The sequence below is a fragment of the Triturus cristatus genome, chromosome 6 (assembly GCF_964204655.1).
Source record: "Triturus cristatus chromosome 6, aTriCri1.1, whole genome shotgun sequence".
In the NCBI taxonomy this organism is placed as follows: domain Eukaryota; kingdom Metazoa; phylum Chordata; class Amphibia; order Caudata; family Salamandridae; genus Triturus; species Triturus cristatus.
The window spans coordinates 1,333,007,600-1,333,028,532 of record NC_140589.1 but is presented as its reverse complement, the minus strand read 5'-3'; the positions used below and the strand labels follow the sequence as shown (position 1 = coordinate 1,333,028,532).

Below are 20,933 nucleotides of genomic sequence, written 5' to 3'. Positions count from 1 at the left end.
TACTCTAGGCGTGCAAAGGATGTTGAGCGTAAAGTTACATTTCTGATTCATCCTCGGAAATGGGGCTTGCCAATATCAACATTTTACCAGTTCTATAGCATTTCTACATTGACAAATGCACAGTTCAGCGAGAACCTGTGTGTGTTTCTGGGTGAGGCCATCTAAAAAAGTTGGTGACTTGTATGTTTGTGTTAACATTTTTTAATTCTAGGTAATTCTCTACCCTGGTAGGGCACAAAGATTTACTATGGTCAAAGTAAGTGCTGTCCACATTCTGAATGAGGAGGGAACACCCCAAACAATAATGGGAATATGGGAGTAATTAGTACTTTGTTGGGGAAATCGATTTTCTACTTGGTATAACAAAAGTACATTCACATTTGTGCAACATCCTTACCTGCAGTGCAGCTTGTTTCAATTCTGCATAAGCTTTGATACTGTTGGAAATCTACAATTGTCATCAGCTTTTAAGTCGACTTTGGTTTTGTGAATTTGAAAAAAGTGATAAATTTGCTACAAATATAGACATAGTTCTATGGGAGCAAATATTAGATTTTTTGATGAGTACCTTTGTCCATCTGTCCATTTATGTCCACTCAAACTTCATATTTGAGTAAAGTCAGAGAAAAGCTGTTGATCCAGCTATCACATGAAAGCTGCTATGTTCAACAAAATAACCCTTAAGTGAGAATTATGTGTGTGGTTCTGCCCAACTGAGGTAGCCATTCATTATTAAGCTTTGTAAAACTAAAGTAAAGAGGATGATAGGTCTTTGAAAACATCCAATAGTGGATTCCATCATGGCTGATGAACGGTAAGGTCAAACCACTGATAATTAAAGGTTAATAGAAGCAACTGCGAGGGGTTTTAAAATGGCATACCCCTACATGTAGTCTTGCTTTGAAGCAATGATTGACACCATAGTTTGTAACATTATTCTCTGTGATAGGCATTTTCAAACTCCTTCAGTCAGAGGTGTTTCTAGTTCTTCATTTTCATGCACACTGCTTGTTGCAAGGTGTGGATCAGATTAAAGGAATCATTTAATTGACTTTGGGACCAATTTAAAGTTACGAATGTGATGGAGTACCCTGTCTGCCAAACCTTCTACCCAGCTGCACTATTAGAAGTCCAGTGGACCGTCCACTTTCTGTTGTTGATGCCTCTGTTGGCTTCGTCGATGGAAAGCTTACTCCAACAGCCTGATGGATGCAGGACACCAGAGTAAGGGCATCACACCGCCCACCCTATTTAGGGTAGACTGCCTGTTGTCCTTTTATTATGTCCATCTCTGCAAGGGAAAACTTGGCGGTTACTGACAGTGAAATTAAAACCACGACCTCCACATCCAGAAGAAAAGCTCCCTTGGTATGGCAACCTGAAATGCGGTTCTATTGATGGTACAAAAAATATTGATGGACTGGCAGTGATCTCTAAATTTAGCAGAAGTAGTCATCAGGGCGGTAGGAGCAATGTACACCACCACCCTGACTGATGGACTAAAGTACGACAGTCTCTAGATATGGCCTTACTTTCTAGACATCTCACCCGGTGGTTTGCAGGCGCGATTCGCCTGCAAGCTGCTGTGCCATTGACCTCACTGCGTTGAAATTGGGAGGCGGATCTGACTTGCCCTTTAACTACTAAGAATTGGAACATGATCTTAGCAAGTTCCACATACATCCCCCTTAATACCAGGCTCCGATTATCACACACATAACATATCTCACCCCTGAAAAAAATGAATCGATATTTCCACAGATCGGATGTGATTTGACCCTGTTGTGATCAACCTGCTGCTGATGTATTACACATGCTATGGTCATGCCCCTCACTGCGATATTATTGAGATGCGGTTGCGCACTGACTGTTTTCTTGTACTGACCGGCAGCTCATATGCACATGGGATCTCTGTTTATTAGGATTATTTCCAAGAGATAAGAAAGGCAGAGCAAGCACTCGTTTTTTTAGACCTCAGCTTTCGGGTAGCCAAGCGCATCATCACAAAGCATTGGAAATCCAGTGAACCGCCACCCATAGGGGCCTGCTCACGCTCAATCCTTAACTTGGCCAGAGCCGACGGAGTTCTCTCCTCAGAGAAGACACATTTGGCCTGCGCAAATACCCAAACTCATCTAATTGGAATAATATCCTGACTGACCTCCAAATTGCATTACACCCTGAGGCGGGATCCAGTGACTCTTTTAACCCATTGATCATACCCGGGTAGGTGCATTCATGTGATCCATAATATCGGCACCTGTACAATTCTGCGTTCTGTATGTTGTGATGTGTACTGAGGGACATCCGATATTAACTGTGAAGATGGAGACTCACCAAGGCAAATTTGGGACAGTTGGGAAAAGCAGCGAACCCCCTCACCACCCCCAGTTACCCCTTTACCCCACCACTCCCTCCCCATAATCATTCCTATTTCCTCTGAGCTAACTGGTTGCTCACGGTTTATTAGGTTATAAACATGCTTGATGTAATTTCCATAGAATGTCATGTTTACATTGTATCTAGATCTTTTGTGGTATATCACCCTACTCAAAGGTACTGTAAACTTAAGCCTGCCTCATTTCATTGCTCACTACGTTGAGAACACCCTTGTGCTTTTATTATGCTGTTGTTGTATTGTGATCATATCAAAAATTTCAATAAACAGATCAAACAAACAAAAAAATAAGGCCATTACTTTCTATTGGTGTTTCATTTTCCACATATTTTCATTTCACTAGAAATATATTGTTTTATTTGGAACCAAAGCAGTGCAAAATAGAAAATATCTGTTTGCCACTCGGCGCCCTTTTCTCCCATTCTTCCAGCGATCATCATTTATGTGAGGTGGTAAGGGAGTAGGAAAAGGAAGCTTGCAGTTCCAGCCTCTGGCTAATACTGCGCCTAGGAAACCTATGATTGCATTTATAGGGCTTATTCCAGAGAATGGTGGCACGCATTAGATAATCTCTCAGACAATTTGGAATATTTAGGGGTCCATTACAAGATGGCTGGAAAATACCCAGAGATCCCCCTCCTGGATAGTAACAATACACTGGCACTGGCAGTTCAAGGATGCAGGGGTTTCATTTGGATCACACATTAGTACACGGGGTAGTCTTGAAAACTGGGGAATTGCCAGAGGAATCTGGACCTGCTACCTACCGTTATTCCCAGTTCCCCCTGTTATTGCACCCTGATGCTTCACCTGCTTTCAGTAGGTGAATTATCCAGAGGAAACACTCCCAACCTACAGCGGTCGTGGGGGACTTGTAATTTCAAATGGGATCAGGATTACCGCGCCACCCTTGATGAGGGCCTTACTTTTTCCACTTTTTGAAAGGCTACGCAAACCAAGAAAGTGGGGGTGCTGTGGATCAGATTCAATAAACAACTGGGGTGGTGCTTTAGTCGTCTCTGCCTATTTGTAACAAGGTTCTGCTTTGAACCTCGGTGGCATCTGTGTTTTCAAGTAGTGCACATTTTCTAAAACTGCAATAGATAAGTCACGATAAAGGATTTGCGCTGCAGCGAATGAACGCTGACGGCCGCAAAAAGAACTGGAACCAAACAGCACACCAGTTGTAAATAAACAACGTGGTGCAAAGAGAGTACATTTGTGCAAATTAACGCAGACAAGAAATAGCATCACGAACCCGGGCAGTTTATGGTTTATTTTAGCCTAGGTAAAAGGAGTAGCTGAATCTTTTTGAATAAAATTTCTGTTTTCTTCAACATATGTTTTACTAGAAAAACACGTCTATCAAAGCTGGTTTAAAATCAAAACCAAAGCATGTGCGGAATTCTTGATTTATGTGTTGTGACCCTGTGGTAATATTTTGATGGCTGAGTTGTTTTAATATGAATATTGCACAATTCTGCATCAAAGACACCACACTTACCCATTTCAGACTTAATTAATAGTCCATGGCTTGTAAACATACTATGACAGAGAAATAGAGGGGGGTAATTTAAATAGGAGTTCAACAATAAATGATAGTGAAAGACTTTAAAAAAAAAACGTTAGACTTGAAAAGCTTAGTTTTTCTTTTCGGTCGGTCCTTTGTTCGTTTCTGGGAACGCCATATAACTGAATCCTGATTTTTCCCTTTTTCCTGGGAAAAGATCAATTGAGATATTTTTGGTGTGAGCTGTTCTTAATAATTTGGTGCTGTTTCATACTGAGATCCTTTGGTATTGAGAGTTGTGCTGAGGAAAATACATAAAGGAAGTTCAGTCACGGATTGCATAGCTGTACCACAGAAATAATTGGAATTTACAATACTATTGATTCAATAAATTAAGGAATGGCCGCACCTTTATTGCCTTATATGGAATCAACCCTTTTTAAGCATTTGTTTGTAACTTTATTTATTATATAGGTGAGGGAGTAGGCAGCTAAGTAAAGGGCTAAAACCAGAAAGATCAGCTTTGGTGAAAGAAGTTGCGGAGACTCACGTGAATTAATGGCCAAACATTTCAGTGGCGCTGGGAGTAGCAGTGCGGGGTGGGGTGTGGGGGCTGCTGCAGCACCCCCAAGATATTCTTGATAAACTTTAGATGGAGAATTAACACGTAGAGGTCGAGATTCATTCATCTTGAAGCATTTGCTGTGTGTTGACATGCAACTTTGTTTTACAGAGTGCTTGAGTTTTTAAATGGATAGATAGGAATACTGTTCCTTTCTCTGACTGCAGTTTCATTTTAGAATTTTAACTAGTGACACTCTTGCTGAGACATTGGTAAAAAGAGAATGCCACAGTGTTCCTGAGGTTTTCTAACAAATACAAATAAAAAGGTAGTAAAGTACAAATATTTCAAAATGTATATCACCATGGAAAGTATCAAAAAGGCCAGCACACCCACTCGGAAAATAGTTCCAGCACCACTGTAACACTTCGTCTTACAACAAATCCTTGTTAGAGGCCATTTTTGTGTAGAGATCTACTCTTATACAGTAGACAATCATAGTTTTGCCATAAGGAAGATGCCTACATCAGCTTAGTGAACACCACCCCTCAGGTGCGGCCAGTTCAGGTAAGTGGGGTGGGGTGGGGCGGGGGAGGCAACAGATGACAGAGTAGGGAAACTAAAATAAAAAAAATAATAATAAAACCATTTACCTTGCGCTCATCGCATTGCCGACTCAGCGATTTGGCGAGCGCAAGGTAAGTGGTTTTACTTATTTTTAAATTTAATTTTCCCTATTACGTCGACTGTTGACTACCCTCCACCTCACCACTCCTACCTGAACCGGCCACACCTGGCTCTAGTCGGTATTAAAAGTGGATGTCCTCCTGGTGGGCGATGTCAGGAAACAAGTAGCACAACCTATGACCAAATGTTAGCAGCGCAGGAACCTAACACAGTGAAAAGCTGGGTCCATAAATAAGCAGGTAAGTTTCGATTTACTTCTTTTTAAATCTAAGCGCATCCAATATGTGCGTAATGTAAATATGTAGAAAAACACAAACATCCGTAAAGTTGTCTAGTACTTTCCACATTACATTTTCTCACTTTACCTTTTCCCACACCTACTTACAGCCAAACCCGACTCATCATATTCTTCTGTACACAGAACATGCAGTGCAGTACAAAAAGAGATACATAGTATCTAATCAAATTAACCTCTGAGGAACAGAACATTAGCAGAACTGTCACTTTAGTGAGTAGCCATTTTATCGCAGGGCCTATACACCCCAAGAAAGTATTTATTTCCTCTGTTATGATTACATTGCTTTTGATGATCGTTCACCTGTTCCCTATGACTTGAAACATTGTCAAAGTCCCTTCCGCGGCCTTCCGTTGTAAATACTAGCACATTCGTTTGCTGCAAGTCCATTGGCCATTTGGCGATGCATCACACGCAATGTAATTCGTTTTATTTATTTATTTATTTACTTACCTCTGTTCGCCCATAAGCCGGAGTGTACTACCCCCCACCCTAACCCTCCCCGCTCCACCCCACCGCCCGCAGCACTCCCACGAGGAGCCGCGACTGTATTATGTGTGGATGATGAGGAGATAGTTCCATACTGTAGCCATTCGCAAATGTAAACTCTCTTTTTGGGGATCAGTGCTGGAATACTGCAACTGGTGCAGCATGGAGCAAGAAGAACCTGTAAATGAATGGCCGATAAATATAGGCAGGCTCACAATGTTGCAGTGAGAGGAGTCCCAGTGTTATTCCAGAGCATTCTGAAAAGAGAGGTGTAAGGTGGACAATTTTTCATTATCTTTACTTTACTTCACAAACTTTATTTCACATTGTTTCCGGTGCATAAAAAGTGCATACATGGAAATTAATACAAACATATTGCAACATCCAAATATCTTAGAACAATCAGAGTTAAAATGCATAGTAGGTACTAAAACATCTTAAAACGATTAAAACACAGTTCATATACCCTGACAACGTTCACACTACATTTATAATTAATTAATGTGCATAAAAACGTAATCTAGTGTTCAGGGGCTAATAGACAATAGCCTTATAAGTTACATTAAAACATTTTGGTTCAGCAATTTATAGTAATCTATTCGGGCCACTTTGTACATCTTGTTTTTGCCTAGCCGTAATACAAGAGAGGGTGTTATGATTAATCGGAAACAGTTAACTTCGGCTTCTCATGAGACCATTAAAGGACCATTAAAAGCCGTAATCATTCATTATCACTTTGCAAATCTGTTTGTACACAGAGGCATCAGAGAACATTTATTTAAGAGTGAGAGGTGTTTGTCCTAGAGTTAACAAACATTGAATGCTGTGCTATACAGTGTTTAGATTCCACACCGTTTACTGGATTCCTGGATTTACACTTGATTGTTTGCTATTGTTGCGCTATGAGAATAAAGTGCACAATACTGTAACTGTGGTACACGTTTTATATGGTCAACCACAATATGATGCATGGATACAGCAAAGTAACTGCCTCAGACAATGTGGAAAAAGCCTGACTGCCTTTTGCAGTTTTCTCTTACCTACAAACCTTAAGAGTGCTTATAAACAGGTACAATGCCGGCAGTAAATACTTTTAGAAACATTGACAACAATCTGGGCACTTACCAGGGATGGGTGTTCATCGCCACCTCCAAGCTCCATGTACCTCATGAATACACTTTAACACTTTAGCAAGGAGGCCAGGAGTATTGACAACTAATACCAGATTAGCAACTTTCCCAAAACTGTTTGGTAATATGCAGACCCAGACACAGTGGGATATCTCTGGGCAGGCAAGGCCCCGGGCTTCACCTTCTGAACCACTGCCATTGATGGTTGTGGTCTGTTAGAACGTTGAATCATCAAACTGTGTGGTCTTAGACAATCATTGTGTGACCTTTTTCTTCTACTCCCTTTTTTGCCAGGATTGTGCTAAACACTGGTACTAATTGTTTGATAAAAAACTGGATAGGAAAACAACACATATGGGATACTATCCAAGGGAAGACAATGTCCAGACTCATGGTCTGTACACCAAAATGTGGTGTAGTTGGAAAGTTACAGACCTTGGAATAAACACACCATCAATGCAGTCTTGGTTCTACTACTTAACCAATTTGTTTTATCTTGGGGAAAAAAACATTTTCTCTTTCCCCTAGTAGAGAGCTTCAAAACAGACACCAACTGTCCTTGATAAATGAAACGGCATTAAATTCTATTCTCAGGTTTGGCCTTTGCGCTTACATTATAATTTAAATAAACAGATGGGATACTATCAAACTTCCAACACATCCCAGATTGTTGCAAAAAAGATTCAACATATTTCGAAGTCACAATGTTTACTTTCCTTTTTAGATACAGAAAGATTATTAAAATGTATAATGCATAGCAAGTTGTCTCAGGCCTTCTTCGCTCTCTCTTCTGCTTAACTGCCTTTGATAAATTCTGGGTCCTCAGGGTCACCACTGCATAGCTCATGTTCAAGGTTTGGAGGCCTCTGTGAGAGATATCCAGACAGACATGTCTAGGCATCTCAGTTTACCAAAGTTTGCCTTACATCCCCTTGAGAGATGAGTAGCCCTCCTCAGTTGAATCTGGCTACAGACTAAGCCACCCCTCACAATTTGAAATAGACACGACCCCTTACATTTTACAAAAACTCCTGGATGTAATACACAGTAAATAAATCAAATGGCTCTAGTGGTCACTGGCAGCAACCACATCATGTGAAAATAATATCTAGCAGAAACTAAATCCTTATCAGAATCTTTCTTTAGGCTCTTCATGCATACCTGGAATCCCCTTCCTACAGGAATACGCATGAAACGATTAACTGCCCATGACATGCTGGGGGAAGCTCCCCTGTGTGAACTATTTGAGGTATAATTACAGGACTGCCATATTCCTGGGGCAGATAAAATAAAGTAGAAGAGGAGGCAACATTGCTGCCAAGTTTCCTAGGTCCATGCATGATGTGCTCTTCCAATCCAAGTTTTTTCCTTTGAATTCTGGGACTTCGAATTCTGTTTTTATAATGGAACAAACAAGACTACAAGCCCCAGAATTCAAAGAAAAAACCTTCACTGGATTAATACATCATGCATGCACCTGGGAAAATTGGCCGGACTGCAGCAGGGGACAGAATTGAGCGGAACAGGGATCAATAGGGTTTAAATGAAAGATAGGGAGAGGAGTGGAGCCAAGGAACTAGGACACCAACGGAGAAAATCGCATCAGGGTGAATGTGAAGCCACAGACAGTTGTTTCATCACAGCAGCTCACTGTGTACAGAAGAGACAGGAGCTGTTGTGGGAAAAAATATATATAACCAATGCAGCAGCAAATGCTCGATTCAGCAGACCATATGCTTCCTCAGATGTGGAGGCTCTTCTGCCACACCAACTATTTGGTGGCCATTGCCAAAGCCTCTTCTTTGCCCCATTGGATTTTCAGTGTGCCTTCCCTGGCCCTGGTTTTATCAAATTTAGCTATATTTCATACGCTTGTCGATGGTCTCCTCCTGTCTGTGTTTATCGCTTGCAGCTGCCTGTGCATGTATACTCGATGGGGAACACCCATCGCAACGCATGCGTCGCATCGCATGCGCTTACATCGCATGCCATCACAACGCACGCGACGTTACGCCGCGTGCGTTCACTACGCACGACGTTCCATCGCGGGTGCCATTGCATCGCGGGCGCTGTTAGAACGCAGGCGCGGGTACACGGGCGGCAGGGGAAACAACGTTGGAACCAGGTAAGGTCGACGCTGTTTTAGGGTTTAGGGTAGTTTATGGGTAGTGCAGTGGAGGGGGGGGGTTTAGGTTTTAGGGCTTAGGGTTAATTGTTGTATATGGGAGTGTTTTAGGCTTTAGGGTTAGGGCTTAGGGTTAGGAGGCGTGTATGCTAGTGTTTTAGGCTTTAGGGTTAGGGCTTAGGGTTAGGGGGCGTATAGGCTAGTGTTTTAGGCTTTTGGGTTAGGGCTTAGGGTTAGGGGGCGTGTATGTACGTGTTTTAGGCTTTAGGGTTAGGGCTTAGGGTTTATGTTAGTGTACGGTACTGTTTTGCCGTGAGTGTCGGGCGGAGTGCTTGAATGCGCGGTCTTGGTGTGCGTTGTAAATGTCTTTTGCATGCGTGTGAAGGCATCGTGCGATGTTGTGGTTTGCGTGGTGAATACATGCTATGTAACGGTGTGTGCGATGTAATGAATGCGATGTAGTGGTGTGCGTTGTGTTTGTTTGCGTTGAATCGTCATACATCCATACTCGATGATATACCGGCGGCATCATCATCAAGGTCCTTCTATTTCACATCCTTTGATCCTGTAGGGTAAGTTCACATTAACTGATGGCTCTAGGGTCACGTGAGCCAAGAAATAGGTCTCATAGTCATGTCATATTTACACAAGGCTTGGCTTTCTAAAGAGAACACCCCCAGTGACGGCACGTTGTCCTGGGAATACCTTTCCTGTGGAAATTCAAATTATTGCACCCCTGTTGTCATTCAGAAATTAGTGGCCAAATGTATTTGTTCAGTGATGTTAGAATTAAAGTATAACTTATAACACCATCATACCAATCCTACAGAAAACATGTTATCCTCCTAGAAGTCTAAAAGTTCTCTCATTTATCAAAATTGAGGTACTATATCATGCCTGGCGTATTTTATTCAATGATTTGGTGTGAAAGGTGTAGATTAGAATGATGAGCTTCATAGTTAGAATATCAGGTTTAATATGGTGGTTTTGCAAGAAGGAAACACACATAAATAGAGTTCAGTCAAGTTTGAAGTGAAAAAGATCACTTAACTAGCTCCATTCTGAAGACTCGGGATTTTAATGTACATTAATTGAGTAGGTGCACGAGGAGGCAGCCCTGTGTCTAAGCAATAAACATAACTGTGCTCATATCACCACTATACTACTGCAGCAATGCTTGGAACTAGGAAATTGTGACTGAACATCTTCTAGTAAAGCATCAGAATGCACACTCGATTCAGTGTGACAGACTAATTTTAATCATTTTGAGGTATTGCCTCAAAACCTCGAATGCACCACTTCTAAAAATAACACTTCTCAATTATTAGTTCTGTAAATTAATACTATGAAATGGAACACTGTTTGTTCACAAAATATACTCACATATATTCACAAAATATATTGACGAAGGGAGAGTGTAAAAGTGGCTAATGTTTAGGTTAAAGGGTAAAACTCTTTACCTTCAACTCCTTTTTGCACTGTAAGAGGCCCCACATTTCACTGTGGGGTCAGTATTGGTATTAATGGTAACAGCTGTGAAGTGTATTAGTTGGGGTGGATTGGTGTCCCCCACAAGTAACATAGTCCCTAATCTGTTAGGTCCAGTCAAAGGTTTCAGTAATTTAAACTTAGCTGCAACTCCTGGTAGCTATGGCACATAGCACACAGGCTTAGCATAAAGTAAATATGTAAAACATTTAGAAGTAAAAGAAACAATTGATGGACAGAATGCTGGACAATGCAAACATTCACCCCCAGTCACAAATATCTGGGTTTAATCCATCATTCTTTTGCTCACCACACCACCCCAGTTTGGACCCAGCCATATGCAAATGAGTCTTGACCCTGTTTCTTATGGGAACAGTCCAGCCCGAACTGCCAAGCCAGGTCTTCCCTGGACTGGAAACAAGCATCCTGGGACCGGTTTCAGGGCATCACCCTTCATCAACCAAGCTAGCTTGAATCCAGTGGTGTAGTGAGCATGGGACCCACGTCTGGGTATACCCTTCCCACTTAGGGCAACATATGCAAAAGAAACAATTGATGAACGGAATGCTGGACAATGCAAACATTCACCTCCAGTCACAAAGTTCTGGGATTAATCCATCATTCTTTTGCTCACCACACCACCCCAGTTTGGACCCAGCCATATGCAAATCAGTCTTGACCCTGTTCCATATGGGAACAGTCCAGCCCGAACTGCCAAGCCAGGTCCTCCCTGGACCGGAAACAAGCATCCTGGGACCGGTTTCAGGGCATCACCCTTCATCAACCAAGCTAGCTTGAATCCAGTGGTGTAGTGAGCATGGGACCCACGTCTGGGTATACCCTTCCCACTTAGGGCAACATATGCAAAAGAAACAATTGATGAACGGAATGCTGGACAATGCAAACATTCACCTCCAGTCACAAAGTTCTGGGATTAATCCATCATTCTTTTGCTCACCACACCACCCCAGTTTGGACCCAGCCATATGCAAATCAGTCTTGACCCTGTTCCATATGGGAACAGTCCAGCCCGAACTGCCAAGCCAGGTCCTCCCTGGACCGGAAACAAGCATCCTGGGACCGGTTTCAGGGCATCACCCTTCATCAACCAAGCTAGCTTGAATCCAGTGGTGTAGTGAGCACGGGACCCACATCTGGGCATACCCTTCCCACTTAGGGCAACATATGCAAAAGAAAACATTTAGAAGTCAAAACACAACACAATAAATATTCCACTCTAATTTATCAAATTTGAGAATAATTTGATGTTCAAAATGACGCAAAAATGCCCAAACAACTATAGGAGGAACTGGAGATATGAACTGAATTTTTAAAGACAAGAGAGAAAATAGCATCAAAAAGTGCAAAGTGCCAAAGGTCGTCAGTAATCGTGGTAGACTGGGCCCTTGCCACAAATGAAACCGGCTGCAATTGAGCGCAGATTGAAAACACCAATTAGATTTGACCCGCTAGTGCTTGGAATTAGGGAAGTCCGAAAACTTTTTTAAGTCCCAATCTGAAAATGGGATTTTGTCGTTTTTCTGAGTAAAGCTCTTCTCCTTGTGAGACAAACTGAAATTAAACCTGATGCTGTGGAACTGCCAGTCGGATACTTTTCGTGGTCGGTCCCCTTGATGCTCTGAAGCAAAAGTTTTGAAAAAGATCCCAAACTTTTTTTTGCGGAAAAACAACCACAATAGCACACTTCCAAGGCTCCTTTTGATGTCAGGGGGAGCACTTAGAGACTCTTAGGCTGTTAGGGTGAGAGCAACAGCAAAGTCCACTGCAGGTTCAGTTGCCACTGGTCAGCTAGTAGTCTTCACAGGAATGTCTGACCTTGTGGGCTACAAGCTATATACAGGGGGCAGATTTACACATTTTTCACAGAGCGCGATGCAGCAAGCCCCGTTGCTGCTCTGCTTGGAAGGGAAAGGGCAGGAATGCACTGTATTTAACATTATGCAGCACATTCCTGTCCGTTCCTAGTTCTGGCGCACTTTTGTTTGCCTAGTGCCAATGCAGGCACCCTTGCTTCATGTTGCAAGGGTCCCTGGGTTGCAGTCAGGATCACTTTTGTGCAAGAAGGAATACCTTCCTGCACAAAACAATCCTGAGAGGCATTTCCTCTTTCTATGTGTGCTGCCCAATGCAGCACACATAGAAAGAGGAAAAACGAGGAGAAAGAAAGATATTTCTACTCATTGCACCTCACTTGGTTAGGCGCAGCATTTTGGCACATTCCCAGGTACCCCACTAATAGTAAATCTGGGAATAACCCAAAATCCATGGGTGAATGCATGGGAGTACCTACCCTATACCAGCTGGGGAGCCGGCTGCGACTGCAGGACCCTTGGAGCGCCCCCTGAGGATCCCAAAAGGAGATGGTGGGTGCCCTGGGTGGGCACCAGGGCACCCACCCTTTATTGGCCAGGCCCCGGAGGATGAGGTCCCCTAGGTCAATATTGACCTGGGGAGGGGGGCTGCATGCCCCCTCCCTATTTATAATAAGGCCAGGCCCCAAGAGATAGAGTCCATGGGCCCGGAAATCAGTCCGGGAGGGGGCGCTGTGTGTTGCATAAATTCAGCTGTGAGACCTAGGGGACGGGGTCCCCGGGGCCGAAATCAGCCCTGGGAGTGGGGCTGTGTGCTCCCTTCGTGGGTTGGCTGCCTTTGGGGAGTTGGCCACAGGGCATGGCCGGAGGCACTGATAATTATCCCACATTATTCATGACATCTTTTATGACATCATTGATAATATCACTGTAACATTTTCAATAAAATTATTGATAAGAAAACTGTGGATGGTGGGGCACGAGTTATAGTTACCTTAGGGCACAAGTTATAGTTTCTTGTATAACTATACCTGCTGAATATCTATGTTTTTGTGTGAGTAAAATCTGAACCCAACTATAACATCCCTGTAACCTTTGTTTTTTTTAGTGTTTTTTTAATTCTATTTCCTGACGATAATGCTCCTGTAACCTTTGTTTTTTTCAGTTAATATATATATATATAACTGTGATTAACGAGGATGTCATTCACTGAGGGTTTCTAAAGTGACATCAAATAGGCAAGAGTGAATCGCATTGTTGATGTCACTCGGAACCCTGAGGTTCTGAGTGACATCGTAGACAATGTTAACGATATACCTAGCATCCTGCCGCCCAACAACAGTACTCCATGGATATACCCATCACACCTACTTCCCTCAAGCTAATTTGTGCAAAGAAACCTGGCCGGAAGTAGCCCACCCCCATCACCCTCTGCAAACTTCTCTTCTTCTCACCATTTACACTGGAAAAAAGATAGCTCTGCTACTTGCACCTTCTGTGCACTCCCAAGCCCTCCCACTCCAAAGCCACTCTATGTGACAGTGGAGAGTCAGCACCATGCAGCTTCAGATCTCCACTCAGAGTGGGTCTCTGCAGACCTGTGCTGACAAGGGAGAAAGCGGTTGCCACAGGCACATTAATGCTTGCATTTTTCCATCGCCAAGGCACAGTACCGCCGGCATTTTCCCATCACCCTCAGGTCTATGTAAACCTTGGAGAGGCACAACAAGGCAGGTGAGATCACAATCACCTTTCTGCCAATTTTCCTGGATCTTTGGACACCCAGGCAAAGTGGTGAAACAAAGTGGGACCATGTTCTTTTCATGGGTGACGTCACAACAGTATTTAACCACCTATCTTAACCCACTGTTATGATTCACTGTAGTGAATGACCAGATTGTGATCCACTTATTCAAGCTAAAGGCTTCCAATGGAAGCCTTATACAGCACATCCATAAAATGATAAATGGTTTTCGGTAAGGTTTGTGAGAATCAACCTACAGTCCTCTGGTGCTGTTGTAATATTGTTGCTTATATGTTCCTCACAAATACCTCCAGGAATACATTTCGAAATTTATATCGGCTCGCAGCCTACGCTCAGTCAACTAACTTCTCTTTATCATGTCCAAGACCAGATTAAAAAAAAGTGGCTGCAAAAAGTTATTTCTCTATTGTGGCTCCCTGTCACTGGAATAACCAACAGCACAGCCATATACTCAATGCACAATTGCTGATGCATTTAAAGTCACTACTCAAGATCTAACTGTTCTAAACCAAATCTATTATGTATTGCTCCTCCGTGTTGTGTCTAAATGTGGACTATTCACAAACTGCATTTTGTAGTACGTAAAGTAGAACTGCAGTAGGACTACTTAGGTTCCACAAAATGCTTTTCACTAACTTATGGGTTGAGACCTCCAACTCTCCTATCTGTGTGGATATCCACACCAACGTTGCACCCATATCCACATACATTTGAAAAGTTACTAGTGGCAACTTTATAGCTGTAAATTCAGTCATAGATGTCTCCATCCTCTAAACTGAGGGCATGGAATCTTGTATACACTTAGGAATAAATCTACACTCGGAAATGGAGCATAACAAAAAATCTTACACCTGGATGCAGGAAAAGATTTACATGGAAGTAACTCTACTTGGGTAAATTTATCTTTGTCAACAGGCCCGTTATTTATGTAGTGTGAACTTTAAGTAAAATAAAGATAGCATGTGTCAAAACGCTTTGCTATTATTAATCTTGTTCTTAATTTCTAATATTTAATTGGCAAAGACATCTAGAACCATAGTGTTATCAATCAATCAATCAGCATTTATATAGCTCAGCACTGTCAACCCTAGGGGTATCTGGGCGCTGGGGGTGCAATGCCTTTGTCGAAGCGTTAGAGTGTTTGTATTTTATTGTCCTGTTTATCATGCTTGTTCCAGTCTGTTATAACCTCTTCTCACTTTTCATTTGCAGGTTATTTGTTGGTGCTAAACGTAGTAGATCGGTTCCTGGGGTATCTCAGACAACATTTCTCTCTGAGGTCATGCTTTTCGCTGATGCTAGGAACGCGGATTACTTCAATGTTCTGTTTCTTATTTTTCCGCGTCCTACGACCACCCAAGATAGAGTTTTCCCACAGCTGAAAAAGGTTTGTTCAATCTCATACTGCATGTTTTTACTGTCAGTTGTTGAAGAACCAGTTGTGAGGTACAGAGTATTGGTGAAAGACACAGGAGCGGCCCATCAGTGGGGCGGTAGGGCAGGGTTGGGCGGGGGAGTCGAAAGATGAGGACGAGGGAAAATTAAATAAATATTTTATTTGCCCTCATCATCGTCTGACGACTCCCCCACCACTCACCCACCTCTCTTACCTGCACGGGCCGCTCCTGGGAAGACAGTGAATGTTTAGAGACGACACTAGTTGTTGCAAACATGCAATATGAATGTGGCTGCTTCTAAAGTAAGGCCAGAGCCAGCACTTCAATAAAACAAGTGCCACCTACCGGTGGTGCGAAATTGTTGCAAAAGTTCCTAAATATTTATTTTTATACGTGCTTGGTGAGAGATTCAAAAGGAAGCATTGGGCCTGGAATAATGCAAATCCTACACCACCCCATACTTGTGATAACACCACAGTGTCTTAATAGTTACATTTGTGATAGAGCAAAGGTGAGCACATATCCCTCTGAAAGCTTATTCCCCAACAGAAATACTTCATAAACATAACCCATTATTTGCATCTCGTTTTAGATTAGGTCTAAACTGATGGCCTCATTTGTTATTTTATTAATACAAATGTATTAAGTGTTGTTTAAGATGACAATTCAGATTGTTAAGTGATATATTGGTGCTAAACACTGTTCTAACATTTTTAGATTATATCCAACTAGCACCCTTTGTAAGGATAGGTAACTAATATGTTGAAACCATTTTATTAAGTGTAATACCTTACCTCATGGTACAATATCTATCTATCTATCTATCTATCTATCTATCTATCTATCTATCTATCTATCTATCTATCTATCTATTCATCTTCGTATCTATCTATATGCAGCGAACACATCTCCTTGCTCTCCCCAAAGAAAGATCTGTTTACATTGAACCCTAGTCACAGAGTGTACCAATCCTGTTTCTGGCGCATTTTATTAGATACGTACCTATGCCAGAGCATTTACATTTTGCTAGAGCTAGATGCAATATTTATTAGATCTCAAATTATGAGTGTCTATATAAAAATAAAATCACCTCAGGGAATGTCCTCGGTTTTTCCCATTCCCTTGTTTTCTGGATGGAGTCTCCTGTATATTTCAACATTCTCTTTGTCGCACTTCCTTGTTTTGTCCTAAACATTGCCTTTACCTGTAAAAGAAACAGAGCTCTTTGTTTGCAGTCACGTCTGCGTGTTCAAATGATTTACCATACTACATTAAGATGGATTGCGTAAAATTTGCAATAAAGTTCTGTAGTCCCTTAACAATAAAATATTGCCTGTAATTTGTGGAATGGAAGGAAATTCTGAATATGAACTTTTTTGTTTTAGTTTGTTTCATTTTCTATCATCTCACGTTGCATAAGATCCGTTTAAATGTACCCTTTGCAGTTTGATGATGCAGAAACTTAATGCCCATTGGGTAAGGTCAGTGCGTCAGACTATTACTCATAAATAAATACATTCTGTCAGAAGTAGCAGACCTGTTTGCATTGTAATTTATTTAACCAAGATGCTTTATATAGCTACGCTCTCAATGGATTTGAGAAATATATGAGAAGATGCTTGATTTCTAGGAAATATATGACTTGGAAGCAAAGCCAGAAAAGTAGTTGACTATCAAATAAAGCTTATTTGTAAATATAATATGCTTGATGAATAATTTGTATTGCCTGGAGTGGTTGATCAACTCGAAACCTATTTCGCTAGCATCTGGCTGGAGTTTGTCGCAGTACCACTGGTGGGATTCTGGGTAGCGAGGAGAAATACAGTCTGTGGTTTTAAGGTCTTTTGGGGTTCTTTTGTATCATACAGTTATTTTTAATGCATGCCAGATTGCATAATGTCCTGCTTCATCCAAAATTAATTACAACATTGATTAGGAACTGAGTTTGGTTTAATATTAGTATTTCAATTGATAATTGAAGATCTTCACACGTATGTTGCAAATAATATCAAAAAATGCAGGTTCACTGGTTCTTTGTTTATATGTAAAGTTTCTTGTGTTGGCTGAATAGTAATCTTTAAAAATGTGACAGATGTCCGTTGCGCAGTATTGAGATTAGCATTCACTGTAGAACTTGCACTTGTAACATGGTGGACGGGGCATCCACCACATTTCTGATGGAGCACCCACAATACTTAATTTGAGTCTGTGATTTCCGGTGCTCGGCACCGGCACTTAATTGCCGGCACTAGCACTTAATTGCCGGAACCTGCACTTATGAAAGCTGCCACATGGTGGCGCTGTTTGTGTCATTTAAAGATGAGCTGAAAAACTGTTGTTTGTTTATTCAATATACATTGAAAACAACTAACACATGCCACCCAAGACATTCTTAAAGCTTTGGTGGCCTCAAACAGTCTGAATTGTCACACTTGTATCAGTGTGATGGTTAGCAGTTGTGTAGGTACAGTGACAATGTGTGATGCAAATTGCAGTGGCCTTCAGATGAGGGCCCAGGCAATTATTTTACAAATTAAGCACCCGGAACATCAAACTTCAAATAAAGCCGTTAACCTGCTCACTGCCCTTTACCTAAATTACTGCGTTAGTCAGGGGATGCTGAATGTACCCATTCATATTGTTACCATAAACATGATGCACTCATTTGACTAGAAGACCCTTCCTGTTAAGTATTCCGTCCTTCTGGTGAGCATGGGGTACATGCTTGGGGTATGATCTCCGCTCCCCGATGGAACAGATGAAGCAGGGAAGATAGTGCTTGGAAAGCCAGAAGCCCCACTTGCAGTATTCCCTCCCTCATTTCCATAACATGCTTAATATCATACCATGGGTTGTGACTTCGGGCAGGGAATGAATGGACAACAGAGATTTGCACAAAGGTATAAATAAATCTCTCAAAGCATTGTTTTTGGTAATTAGAGACTCAAAACAAAGCAGCACTCACAGCATCCCGAATATTACAAATGTGATCAGGGCCGAACTGGCGGTAGTGGGCATTGGGCGTTTGTCCGGTAGGATGGAAGGTTGGAGGCAGTGTTTAATTTGAGACGGTGCTTTCCGGTGTTCAGCACCGTCACTTAATTGGTTACCGGTGCTCGGCACCGGCACCTAATTCACAACACCATACTTAGAACAGTCTTGCTCATCTAATTTAGAGATGAGCAGAACAGCTGGAGTTTAGGACTACAATATACATTAAAATTGCTAATACCTGCCTACCCAGCCATTCCTTCAGCTTTGGGGATCTGAACTGTCGCATTTACATGTGAGAGAGATGGTTATTAGTTGTTTTGGCAACGATGACAAGGGTGATTCGTGGTGCATGCTGCAGTGGCTTCCTGGCCAGAGCCCTAGCACTTAATATATTACAAATTATGCACTGGGTGGGGGCCACTTTTGCAACGATGCAGGCCGGTTTTGCAGCATGCTGCAATATCGTCCCCCAGTAAAAAAATCCCTGGGGGGCTGATCCAAGAAAATTGCCTGGGCTGCTTTGGGTTACCAATCCGGCCCTGAATGTGATATTGTTTTACCCCAGTTGATTTTACTGACCAACCTCTCTGATCATGTTCACAGTGCTGTCCTTTGACTGCCCTCCATGTGTTTGGTGAAGTATTCTACTTGGCACTGAAGACAGCCTGATTGCTGTAAGGCTGGATGGCATGGGCCGTGCATGTGTGAAGCTGTGGATATATGCTCTGGTAGAAGCAATTTCTGATAGGCACTACAGGCATGCGATGATGAGCCTGGCTCTATATACCCAGCAAGAAAACCTGGGTGATTATACTGCGTGGTGCTGCATTGGTGCATCCCAAGTGTTTCATGTTTCTATAGTGCAGCAATTCAATTGTGCCACTGAATGGGAATAGCATGTCTGCATTATAGGGCAAACATGCTCATGTGGTAAATGCAAGCATGTTTCAAGACATGTTTATGAAATTTACCATGGACTGTGTTTTCTCTAAAGTTGGTGGTGAAATTCTGAAGTGTAATTTCATTGCGAAGGAGCTTGCGCAATGAAAATAGATGCATGTTGAATGGCCACGTGTATATTGGTATCCTATAAAGAATATTTTCTGCTGGATAATTTGTAATGTGAGAGCATAGCATCATTTATACAGCATTGGCGCGCGGGCATTAGGCAGGTAATGAGAATGTAGTGGGACACTGCAGCCCCTGCTTCACTCGTGCTCTCAACATTACATGTGCATTGCACCTGTTCAGCAGACTATGGGATGGTGCACTGTTTCTGTTTGTGACTGTGGCAGACAGCCCACTAATCCGTACATCACAGTAAGTCAATTGTACAGTCACAAAAGATGCTTGGTGCTCCAGCAGGTGGTCATACAGGTGCACCACTGGAGCTGAAACTTCAACAAAGCAAAGATTATACAGAGCATCAGTAACCGTGGATTGATTGGCTAATATTCTCAAAGAAAGTCTGCTTATTGTTGCACTTGAGTGAAGAATAGAAGAGATTTGTTCTACAGAAATGTTGCATAAAATAGAACTCAAAATGATTCATGTGTGTAAATATTGACTTGTGCCCAAAGGTCTCACATACAAACAAAAAGAAAAGGATCATACTATATGCCTAGGTGTCCTTCAAATCAGTAATGATTAAGACTAGAACAGTTCACTCAAGACCGTCAGGAAAGCATACTTTCCCCTTTGGTCTAGAGTCACAATAAGATGTCAGTATGTTTCAGTCTCACAGTGATTTTATAAAGTCCATTTCAGGATGAATGCTCACAAATGATTTGATGCTCTGTAAGTTTCCTTCTCCGCTTTCTAATTATATGTCTCTGCCACTTTCCACTTCCCAGTTCTTCGCTTCCATTCTTAGGCTGTTCCACCCATATCACATCTTACCGTGTGTGCTGATGCTCACACTTGCTGCATCCACTGTGCAGTGCTATGATTTCATATAGAGGCTCGGAGACTTTGGGAGTCCTTATCTTATTAATAGTGGCCCAAAAGAAGGAATTCTGTAAGAGTGCTGCATCAGAGGCGAGCACCACTCGTGTCTCCTTTTTTGCTTCTGTGATCTCTCTGGGTTGTGCTATCCCCAGGGTTACTATAGTGGAGTGTAACTCATGGCATCAGTTTTGTTGAGTGCATTCATCAGCACCTCAATATGCCTGAACCAAGTACATATGTCCTTAATCCCATATGTTCATCTTGCTTCCCTTAGCATTACATTCCCTGATTGCTAAAACTATCAAATATTCTCA

The 20,933-nt window shown here is 42.0% G+C and overlaps 1 protein-coding gene across 4 annotated transcripts in view; it reads left to right on the top strand.

Moving 5' to 3' along the window:
* Positions 1–20,933, top strand: part of CHRM3 (cholinergic receptor muscarinic 3) — a 2,422,098-nt gene that overhangs the window by 2,086,468 nt on the left and 314,697 nt on the right. For all 4 annotated transcript variants that reach the window (XM_085612342.1, XM_085612343.1, XM_085612344.1 and 1 more), the window contains one exon: positions 15,494–15,668. The gene's annotated coding sequence lies outside the window, so the exon portion shown is untranslated. The remainder of the gene's footprint in view (positions 1–15,493; positions 15,669–20,933) is intronic.